Source organism: Balaenoptera ricei, chromosome 3 (genome assembly GCF_028023285.1).
Source record: "Balaenoptera ricei isolate mBalRic1 chromosome 3, mBalRic1.hap2, whole genome shotgun sequence".
NCBI classification, from domain to species: Eukaryota; Metazoa; Chordata; class Mammalia; order Artiodactyla; family Balaenopteridae; genus Balaenoptera; species Balaenoptera ricei.
Window position 1 is genome coordinate 119674440 of NC_082641.1, and position 11291 is coordinate 119685730.

The 11291-nt window shown below is 46.1% G+C and overlaps 1 non-coding gene across 1 annotated transcript; it reads right to left on the bottom strand.

Annotated features, from left to right (window-relative positions):
* Window positions 1-2591: 2591 nt before the first annotated feature.
* LOC132364260 (U6 spliceosomal RNA) lies at window positions 2592-2698 on the bottom strand. Its single transcript, XR_009502799.1, has one exon. It is a non-coding gene; the product is annotated as a U6 spliceosomal RNA (small nuclear RNA).
* Window positions 2699-11291: the final 8593 nt, after the last annotated feature.

Below are 11291 nucleotides of genomic sequence, written 5' to 3' on the forward strand. Positions count from 1 at the left end.
CTTATCTTCATTACATCTTCAAAGACCCTTTTTCCAAATATGGTCACATTCATAGGTTTCAGGCCCCCTTTTGGGGGGCTACCATTCAACCCACTGCAGACACCAAGGGTGTGATATTAGAGGCAACGACCTACACACCCTTGGGGTGAATGGCACCTTACCTTCTGTGCCCCAGGGGCCTCTCTTCCTCCCTCAGGTCCTGGCTCTACTAAAAAATCTACTAAAAACCTCTGTGCATGTCACCTGGAACCCTTGGGCAGGAGTTTGTCTAGGGTACATAGCACAGGAGCAGAACTACTGGGTGGTAGAAAGTGTGCATGTTAATCTTTATTAGAAAAGGTCTAGCTTTTTTCAAAGTGGTTGTACCAAGTTATGTTACCATCAGTGGTGAATGGCAGTTCCCATTGCTTCACATCGTCTCCAAGCCCTGGGCTGAGCGACTTTCTAATTAGTCAATCTGGTAGGTGTGAAGGACTACGTGTGCTAAGACTAGGTGTGAAAGGGTATCTCATCAAGGTTTTCAGTGTGCATTTCTCTGATGACTAATGAGATTGAGCATCTTTTCACATGTCGATGGGCCGTTTGTGTTTCCTCTTCTGTGAAACGCTTCCTTAAGGCTTTTGCTCATGTTTATAATTTATTTTTGCTTTTTCTTTTTGATTTATGAGAGTACTTTATATATTCTCTATATTAATCCTCTGTTAGTGAAATATGTCCCAAATATCTTTCCCCAGCAAGTTGTCTTTTTGTACTCTTTTAAAAATGTAGTTGAATTTATCAGTTGTTTCCTTTATCATTTAGGCTTTTTCTTCTTGATTACAAAATCCTCCCTATCCTTGAGCATATAAAATATTTCTTTAGTCACCTTATAAAGATTTTACACTTTTTTTTTTTTTGGTTGCGCTGGGCCTTAGTTGCGGCAGGTGGGCTCCTTAGTTGTGGCATGTGAACTCTTAGTTGTGGCATGCATGTGGGTTCTAGTGCCCTGACCAGGGATCGAACCCAGGCCCCCTGCATTGGGAGCACGGAGTCCTATACACTGCGCCACCAAGGAAGTCCCAAAATTTTACAGTTTTGTATTTCATATTTAAGTCCCAGAATGGATGGGCCTTTTTTTTTTTTTTTTTTTTTTGATACATGGTGTGAGACAGGGATGCAATTTCACCTATTTCCATTTAATTCACCAATTGTCTCGACACCATTTCTCAAAGAGTCCAGGCTTTAATCACTATCTGAAATGTCCTCTTGGTCATAAATCAAACTTCCGCATATACATGAATATTGTTCGAGGTCCTCTATTGTGTTCCATTGGTCCATCTTCTGTCCTTGTTCCAATGAACACTGTCTTCATTACTCCAGCTTTAACAGTAAGTCATAGTATCTGGTTGGGTAGCTACCGCCGCCACTGCACCCCATGCTCCTACTAACTCTTTTTCAGAAGTGTCTTAGCTGTCTTGGACAGTTGCTCTACCACATGCATTTTTTTTTTTTAATTTATTTTTGGCTGCATTGGGTCTTCGTTGCTGTGCGCGGGCTTTTCTCTAGTCGTGGTGAGCGGGGGCTACTCTTCATTGCAGTGCACAGGCTTCTCATTGCAGTGGCTTCTCTTGTTGCGGAGCACGGGCTCTAGGCGCTCGGGCTTCAGTAGTTGTGGCTCGTGGGCTCTAGAGCGCAGGCTCAGTAGTTGTGGCGCACTGACTTAGTTGCTCCGCGGCATGTGGGATCTTCCTGGACCAGGGCTTGAACCCCGGTCCCCTGCATTGGCAGGCAGATTCTTAACCACTGTGCCACCAGGGAAGTCCCCACATACATTTTTGAAACAGCTTTTCAAGTCCCTTGAAAATAACTGTTGAGATGCTTTTATAGACATTGCATTAAAGGTATAGATGAGTTTGGCTAGAATTAACAGAATTATGATTTAAAATTTTCTTATCTAAGAACATTGTATTTCTCTCCATCTCTTTAGATCTTTATGAATGACATTTAAAGTTCGATCATTTTCCACAAAGGTTTGCATATCTTTTCTAGATTTATTCCTAGGTACTTTAATTTTTTTTGGTAACCTTTAGAAATGGGTATCTTTTTAAGAAAATTACATTTTCTAACTGATTCTTGCTAGTATATAGTTAAATGCAAATGCTTTTTGTATCCAGCAATCTTGCACACCTCCCTTATGAGTTCAGACACTGTATTTGTGTATCATTTGGGGGTTTCTATGTAGTCAATCATTTATCTGCAAATAATGACAGTTTTATTCTACTCATCCTTTCTGGTTTTTTGTATGTAAATATATACACATGTTTTCTATTGTATTATATGCTATTACATAAATATATATAAATATAATATACACATAATTTGTCAGGACAAAGTCAAATCAACAAATATAAAATATTCTTAAGTTTAAAAATGAATCAAAAAAATGAATCAAATAATGGGCATAAAGATAATTAAGGAAGTTGTAAATAAAATTTTGAAGGCACGTATAAACAATAAAAATGACAGACATTTGCTGCATTATGGCCATCTAAAGGTCTGAAAATAATTTTCAACTACTAAGCTTGATTTTCTCTTCCATATTCAATAATACAAAAATTATGGAACGCTTCACGAATTTGCGTGTCATCCTTGCGCAGGGGCCATGCTAATCTTCTCTGCATCGTTCCAGTTTTAGTATATGTGCTGCTGAAGCGAGCACTACTCATCCTTTCTTGAATGTCTGGAATCTTTAATGAGACATTGTTAGTTCTGCAGGTCCAGTAAGAAAACATTAAGTAACACAAAATTCAGAATGATCATTTGCCCATTTTACATAAATTCACCTCAGTGTTTCAGAGGCCCAAATCCAAATATGTAGCAGCAAATGCAAAAATTAGTTGGAGCAGCGTAGCTGAATGCCGGTTTGTGAGGTACATAGGATTCTGAGGAGAATTAGGAAACAGCCCATTGACTTAGGTCCTGAGATTTTAGGGGCAGATTCCTCACTCTGTATGGCAGGTCTCAGCTGCAGTGAGATTGGGGTGATACTTGCTGACCAAATGACTGCCCTGTGACTTCTTCTCCTTTCTTCTAAGATAGTGAGGATAGTCATGGGCTTTGGAATCAAACAGATCACTCTGTGTGGCCCTGAGCAAGTGGCTTAACCTATCTGAACCATAGTTTTCTCATTCCTAAAATGGTGATGATAAGCATTCCTCATAGGGTGTTGGGGAGGATTGAACGGGTTAATAAATGTAAACCATGGAAGGCAGCTGGGATACATGGTAAAGGCACCGTCAGTGTTGGCCACCAAAATGGCTCCCAAGCCACGGACCCTTCAAGCTGGTCAGGTCCTTGAGTCCTGAGACTTCATAATGCTTCAGTGCAGGTAATAGATACTATTAGGATAGCAAGCATGGGCTTTCAGAAATCCTTCTGTCCTGGGGTTTCAAAAAACTGTTCATCAAGAAATGTTCTTTTTTTAAAAAATAAAAAGGTGCTTAAACCTGAACTAAAAAAAACAGCTAAAATAGGTGCTGGTTCCAATGGAGTGAGGTATGAAGGATCTGGAGCCCCATCTCCCCAGCCTCCGTCTGCCCTGCCTCCCATGGCTCCCAGCCTCTGCGGCACCTCCAATGTACCCCTTAGTCCACAGAGCACTGATTCTATTCACCACTTTTGTATCAGTCTGCTCAGGCTGCCATAAACAAATACCACAGGCTGGGTGGCTTAAACAACAGAACTTTATTTTCTCCCAGTTCTGGAGGCTGGAAGTCCAAGATCGAGGTGTCAGCAGGGTTGTTTTCTGGTGAGACCTCTTTTTCTGGCTTGCAGATAGCTGCCTTCTTGCTATGTCCTCACATGGTCTCTTCTCTGTACACACACAGAGAGACCAAGCTCTGATGTCTCTTCTTCTTAGAAGGATACTAATGCTACTGGAGTAGGGCCCCACCCTACTCATTTAACCTTTATTACCTCCTTATAAGTCCTATCTCCAAATACCTTGGGGGTTTAGGACTTTGATATATGAATTTTGGGGGAACACAATTCAGTCCACATCCCCCTCCTATTTTCCAGATGAAGAAACTGAGGCTCCTCTAAGGTAGATGATTCCTCCCAGCATACTTTGGAAACTAGGAGCTGAGGTTAGACCAGAGACTCTGTGCAGTTCTGGACATGAGCACAGCTGCTCTGGTGACCTGGTGGTCGAGTGAGGTCCAGAGCTTGGCAGGGATCTCCCGGCCTCTGCGCAGAACCCAGCATTCCACCTGGGCCCTCAGACGGGTGGCAAGCTCCAGAAGCACCTGTGGGAAGCACTGCAGACATGGATATCCACATGGATTTGGGGCATTTTTCCCAAGGGTTTTTTTTTTTTTTTTTTAATTGAGGTATAGTTGCTTTACAATGTTGTGTTAGTTTCTGCTGTACAACGAAGTGAATCAGCTATACGTATGCATATTTCCCCATATCCCCTCCCTCTTGCATCTCCCTCCCACCCCACCTCCCCATCTCACCCATCTAGGCCACCACAGAGCACCGAGCTGAGTCCCAACGGGTTTTGTGAGCTGGAGCAGAAGAGCTGAGTGGACCCCACGTGGTGTCTGCAGTCTGTGCACATGGGATTGGGGGACACTCACAGGGACCGGGGGGCACAGAATTTCTGCCATTGTGAGGCAGGGGAGTCTCAAGGTAGCAGACCTTTGGCTTGGCTGCCACAGATCACATTTATCAAATTCCTGCCATGTGCCAGCTGTGCTGAATGCTTTATAAAGCTACATCATGGGGCACCCCCCATGACCACCTAGTGAGACAGGAGCTCGAGTAATCGCCCAGCGTGACACAGCTAGGAAGTGGTGGAGCCCAGACAGACACAGGCTGGTTGGCTCTACGGCCTGGGTCCTCCCAATCCCTCCCTTTAAACTTCCACTTTCTCCGAAGCCAGATAACAACCTCTTGGTGATGCCGCTGGGCTGGCCAGGCCTCTTCCCACAGCCTGGTCAGACTTGGATGTTTCTCGTCTCCAGGCTGGAAAATAGGGAAGGGGAATATATGTCGTTCTCCAAGCCCCGTCTAGGAGCCAAACAGATCAACCAGGGTAGGGGTGGGGGCTGGAATGTCCCAGGCTGTCTTTTCCCAAGTTGAGGAGCGGAAGTCATGACAGCTAAGGGGATTTGTGGAAATTCCTCCGTGCATTGTTACCAAGCAAAGGAAGTGTTTCAGAGTTGAGCTCTCAGTTTCTGCCCTAGGGAGCCAGGGCCAGTTTCCGCTTCTGAAGCTTGTTTGTGGGAAACTGAAGGGGCCTTTTCAGGTTCTCCGTATGGGGGGCTCCAAACAGTCCCCCCGTCCTTCCCTCCCAGAGGTGAAGGGGGCAGAGGGTCCAGCGAGCAGACAAAACAGCCCCGGAATCTGTTCCTCTTCTTTTTCCTTCCACTTTAGGGCGGATGGCTCAGAGCCGAGCAAAGGAACAGAAACATTTTTTCCAGGCCTGCTGGTATTTGCTTCTGGCACACTCAGCACAAGCAGATTAGAGAAATAGTTGCATTTTTTGGTCTGTGTTCGCCCTCTGGACAGGACCTGATCACGCTCTGTGTGTGTGTGTGTGTCTGTGTGTCTGTGTGTCCCTCCACGGCCACCAGTCCGCTCTTGGAGGGACAGCCAGGCCTGACATCACTAGCAGGGCTGTCCACACCCTGCCAGCTGGTGGATCAACTCCTAGTCTCTTGGGAAGGTCATAACTGACTCACCAGGAAAGCTATACGTGCATCTATACGGTTGTCTACCTATGGAGATGCCACTTATGGGCATACACGTGTATATACTTAAGTGTGTCCCATGGCTGCCTGCTTCCTCTCCATTGCCGTCCTGGGCTTTCTCTCGCTCCACTCCCTGATGGAGGAGCGCTCCGTGGGAGTTCTCCGCGGACCCGGGAGGAAGGGGAGGCTTGCATGGGCCCCCCCCGGAAAGTCTTGCTGGGAGCCAGATAACGAGGGCTGTACCAGGCTGCTCCACCCAGGCCCTGCCAGGAAAACCCTTTCCCAGAAAATCACTTTTGAGGTGTGACAGAAACCTGGTGGGGGAAGGAGGGGTATGTAGGCCCACAAGGTCATTCTCAACCCCTGCACTCTCTCTGGTTGGAAAGTGAGGGTCTATCAGCTTGGCTGAACAAACCGAGAAGGAGTAACCAGCTCGTGAGAGAATTTTTACAAGACGAACTAACTGAGCAGGAGATGCTCACTTGCCTGCCTTTCTTCTTTCCTCCCTTCCCCCTCCCCCCCCCCCCACTTTCCTCCCCTGGCTCTCTCCCTCCTCCCTTTCCTCTTTCTTTCCTCTCTCCTTCTCCCGCCTTCTTTCTTTCTTTTTATTTCACCCTGCAAACAGAGCACCAAACACTCCTGCTCTTCAATCTCTTAGTATAGCCGGCTCACTGTGAGCACTGAGGTTGGAGGATGTGACAGGCCATAGCCTGGGCACCCAAGGATTACAAAGTGTCTTTCCCGTTTAAAACTCCCCGCTGGGTGAGCCTTCGGGATGGCCGGAGTTGAACCTGTCACATCTCCACTTCCAACTCCTTCCTTCTCCAGCACTGAGGGAGAGGGTGTTTGCGGAGCCCCAGCTGCAAACTGAGGATGCGAAAGCCTAAGAGAAATGGAATTGGGGGTCGTATTGTCCAGCAACATATTCTTTTTGGGAGAATTATGATTTCAGAGTTAACAGAGACCTTTTCTTTCTTTTTTTTTTTTTTTTTAATGGTTTATATCCGTAAGACTTCAGGGAAAGGGATGCTTTCCCAATGTGTAAAAGATGAATTTTTCAGAGTCAACATTCCTAATGCCCAAATACGCTTTAGGACTATGAAAATTTCATGTACAATGATATGTTGTTAGGAACTAAACCGTACTGAGCAGTGAGTTGTAAGAGGGCATTTTATGTTTTATTTTTATTTCCACCCGCGGTTTATTTTTGCTCTGACATTTTATTATAATTTCTTCCTACAGTAGGTGAAGTGCTTGGGAAGTTAATTTAAACCAGCCTGACTTTCTGTGTGTTTTTTAATATTTGTTTAAGCTTTTATTGAGCTTGTCAGGCAAGTCAGAGTACAAAAATGCAGGCGAAAACTCCGTTTTCCTTCTGCGGTGCCTGCCCATTAATACTAGGTGGTGACAACAAGATTCGCGAACACTTCGAATGGGGGATTATTCTGGGTTTCCAAGGAAATTCGAGCCACCTGTTTCAGAAACCTCTTAGTGACTTAGTAGGATGATGAAGGCTGTCTCCCCACTCAGCTGTCACTCAGAGTTCCAGCTCCTTGGGCCCCCTCTGACCTGGCCAGGTTCTACGGGGCCAATTTGCATCACTGGTTGGAGGCCTGGGCTTGAGTTGTCCTCCCAGCTTGTGGCTTGGCCTCAGCCTGGGCCAGAGAGCAGCTGCCATCTATCTGCCTCTGGGGAACCTTCCAGATCCACAGCGGGCTGGCTTCCCCCTGGGTTTGGGCTGCCCAGTCTGGAGTTGTTTATCATGGACAGCAGAACGACATGGGATCACCTTGAGGAAGTGGGTTGTGAGAGCTGATTGTGTGGCCTACGTGCCGGGGATCCACACTACCCACAGAATTTGGCCAAGGGAGAAATAGAAAGTCAACATTTTCCAGCAGGCTGGGAAGCAGCTGGGTGTTTCTGGAGCCCAGGACTCTCTTGTAGAACAGTCTTGTGATGGTGGCCAGGGGCACAGCCTGACCTTGGGTAGGCTGGGGGCAGTTTGAGAACCGCTGGTCTGATTCAGCCCCATCATTTGATCAGTGGGAAACAGGCCTGGTCTGGAATCAGGAGGAAGTACCACGTGCATCTGCACTCAGTTTGTTTGTGGCAAAACCAGGACAAGGTCTGCCAGGCTAGATTTCTTTTTTTCTTTTTCTTTTTTTTTTTTTTTGATATTTATTTATTTAGCTGCGCTGGGTCTTAGTTGCAGCACGTGGGGTCTTTGTTGCAGCATGCGGGATCTTTAGTTGCAGCATGAGAACTCTTAGTTGTAGCATGTGGGATGTAGTTCCCTGACCAGGGATCAAACCTGGGCCCCCTGCACTGGGAGAGCAAAGTCTTAGCCACCGGACCACCAGCAGAGTCCAGGCTAGATATCTTTCTGCTTCTTCTCTGCTGGTCCAGTTAGGACAAGACAGTGATTTCTGAAATTCCGCCAGTTGCCACACTTGATCTGCTCGTCTCTCCTTCAGTTGGGCTTGGTCCTCTGCTCACAAAAGAGCCATCTGCAGACTCCAAGGGGGATCCATTCCCCTTCTCCAAGGGGGCATGTTGATCCTTCAGATGTTGGCTTTTCGGTCAATGTTGTGAATAAGAGAGCTCTTTGGCTTGAAGAAAAGGCCAGGTCCCTCACAAGTTGAGTTCGCTAAGTTTTGGCTTCTGCCCTGTGGCATTCTCTTCTAAAGGAGGGCTCTGCGCCTACCGCCCCTGCTGAGGGGATAACACTTTCTGCTTCATGTGACAAAGCCCCCTGGTCACTGATGTGGATCCAGGGTGGGCTCCTGACTGAGGGGAGAGGACAGTCACAGGCTGGCCAGGAATCTCCAAGAATCATAGACTTGAAAAGATGATCTGGGCCAATCACATTCCTCCCCTGGGAGTTCAGAATTGGGAAACTCAGAGGCTGTGGCCACTCGCAATGGACATCAAAGCTGAAAAACTGTTAGGGTTTGCACGATATGGAAGGGGTGTCGGTAGCCCTGAGGAGCCATGTGCAAGCTGAGGGAAGGCAAGGGAAGCTGGGGAAGGCAGCAGTGGAAGGAGACCAGGGAAGAAACAGAGAATCAGTAATTCCACGAGAAAGATCCGCAGTTACAATTTTAGTTCCCCCGAGGCCTGATTTCTCTGTGGCTTCTATCCCTGGCATCTAGCACATTCCCTGTTATGTCTTGACCACAAACATCCTTTGCTTGAGCTAACCTGAGTGGGTCTCTGTTCCTTTCAACCCAAGTTGCTAGAACAGGGGTTGGTAACTTTTTCTATAAAGGGCTGATAGCAAATATTTCAGGCTTGCCACATGGTCTCTGTGGAAACCACTCAGTGCTGCCTTCGTAGGGTGAAAGCAGCAAGAGAAAGCCTGTAAATAAATGGGCATAGCTGGCTTCCAATAAAACTTTATTTTCAAACAGCTGACCAGCTTGCTGGCTGAAGTTTGTCTGCACCAGGTGAAAACTTTAGTGTTGCACAGAGCTGGGGTGGAAGGATCAAATTCTTTAGGAAGACTGAAGACTCCTACCCACCCCCCTCCCCATCCCCTTGAGGCCAGGTCTCATTTGACTGTAGATTAAGGGTGGGTGGAATAGGAGCCCCACATTTCCTCTGTACCCTCTTTTCTCACAGTGCTCTGCCACTTCCCCAGGCTGGTCAGCTACCCCCTGAGTCATGGTAGGACCCCCAGACCCCAAAGTTTAAAGAAGTCAGGATTACCCAGTTGGCAAACCAAGCATATGCACAAGGTATCTGCAAAGCAAGGGCACTCCCTAAACTCAGTTTTTATGAACTATGCCAAATTTTACGCAAAGGAAATTTTGCCATTCTAACCTATTATGAGGCTTGTAATTTACTGAAAAAGCAAATAAAATACTTAAATTACATTTTCATAATGATTAACATGGAACAGGGTTAAACAATAGGGAGTGGTGGAGACTGGGGTAAACTGGTCAAAAGAGATACCGCCTGGTCTGAAATCAGTGACAGCCAGTACTCAGCTCTGTTCCCTTTGGGAATGCAATCCATCTGATGTTGTTAGAGTTTCCAATTCCTGGATATCTGAATTTTTAAAAATATAAAACCTCCTTTTTTTTCCTTTTTCTTTCTTTTTCTCTCTCTCTCTCTTTTTTTTTTTTTTAACCATTAGCAACTAATTTAAATTTAAGGAAACAATTGTTCTTTTAAAAGAATATCTTCAAATCATGCTCAACTCATGGGATTCTCGGGGCCAGTTTGCCCTTTCACCTGAACCCACGTTGGACTGAGCTCCCTTTGGCATATTCACCCCACCCCTTGGAAAAGGAAAGCCCTGCATGTATCTCTGAGCTCTTGAGAAGGAGACTGAATCCAGAAAGAGTGGGTAGCTTGCTTATGGTTTACTGAGTCAGGACCAGAGCTGAGCTGAAACCATATAGGCTCCAGGTTTCCACATGAAACCTGCTCTCTGCCTCAAACTGAAGCTGGCCTTACAAGCATTCCTCTGTGCTTGCTCGTGCTTCCACATGTGGGCTGTGTGCGCAGTGGTATCCGCCTGTGTTTGCTGTAGTTGGCAGGAGGGGCTCTGAGAAACTAGAAGAGTCGGATATAGTTAGTAAGTCAGAATATGAACCAGGATCTCATCCTGCAACATGAAGAGCTCTCAGCTTGCCCTTCAAGCCTGTGTTGGGAAATGGACCTTTCCCTGGTCCTTGTGTGGAGTTCCCCCAGGGTGCATCATAGGTGGCTTTTTCAAATTAAGGAATATGTTTTCATCCGAAGGGCACAACAGGGAGAAATATGCTGTTTGCAAAACAAGCATTATACATGAGACTTCAGGAAGAAGAGACTAAAAAATAGGGACATATCTTCCAGAGGTGTGGGTGGACACTGTTTTTCTAGAGAATCTTAGGGATGCCCTAGCTCAGGGCAGCTTGGAGGGCAAGAGCTGGATCCTCTGAGGATCCCTTCAAGAGAGTGTCAGCCCGGGATACAGATCAGGGCCAAGTCCATACGGTTTGAATGTAGCTGCTCCTCTGAGAGTATGTCTCTGGCTATATTCCTGAGCCAAATGAAAATGGTTTTTGGATTATTCAGTGTTTTGTTTTAATTCAGGCCTCATCTTCCTTCCATTAGTCCAAGCCAAGCCGTTGTTACCAGTACTGGTTCAGTAATTACAAATTGTCATTCGATTTCTCTATGGCCCGTGGTGGTGGTGGTGTGTGGAGTCAGATTGTCTGGGTTCTAATCCTAACTCTACCATTATTAGTCATGTCACTTTGACAAATTACTGAATCTCCCTATGCCTCTATTTTCCCATCTGTAGAATGGGAACAATAACATTGTCTACCTCATAAGGTTCTTCTTTTTTTTTTTTTATAAAGTTTCTTTTTCTTTTTTTTTAAATTGATTAATTAATTTATTTATTTTTGGCTGTGTTGGGTCTTCGTTTCTGTGCGAGGGCTTTCTCTAGTTGCGGCAAGCAGGGGCCACTCTTCATCGCGGTACGCGGGCCTCTCACTATCGCGGCCTCTCTTGTCGCGGAGCACAGGCTCCAGACGCGCAGGCTCAGTAGTTGTGGCTCACAGGCCC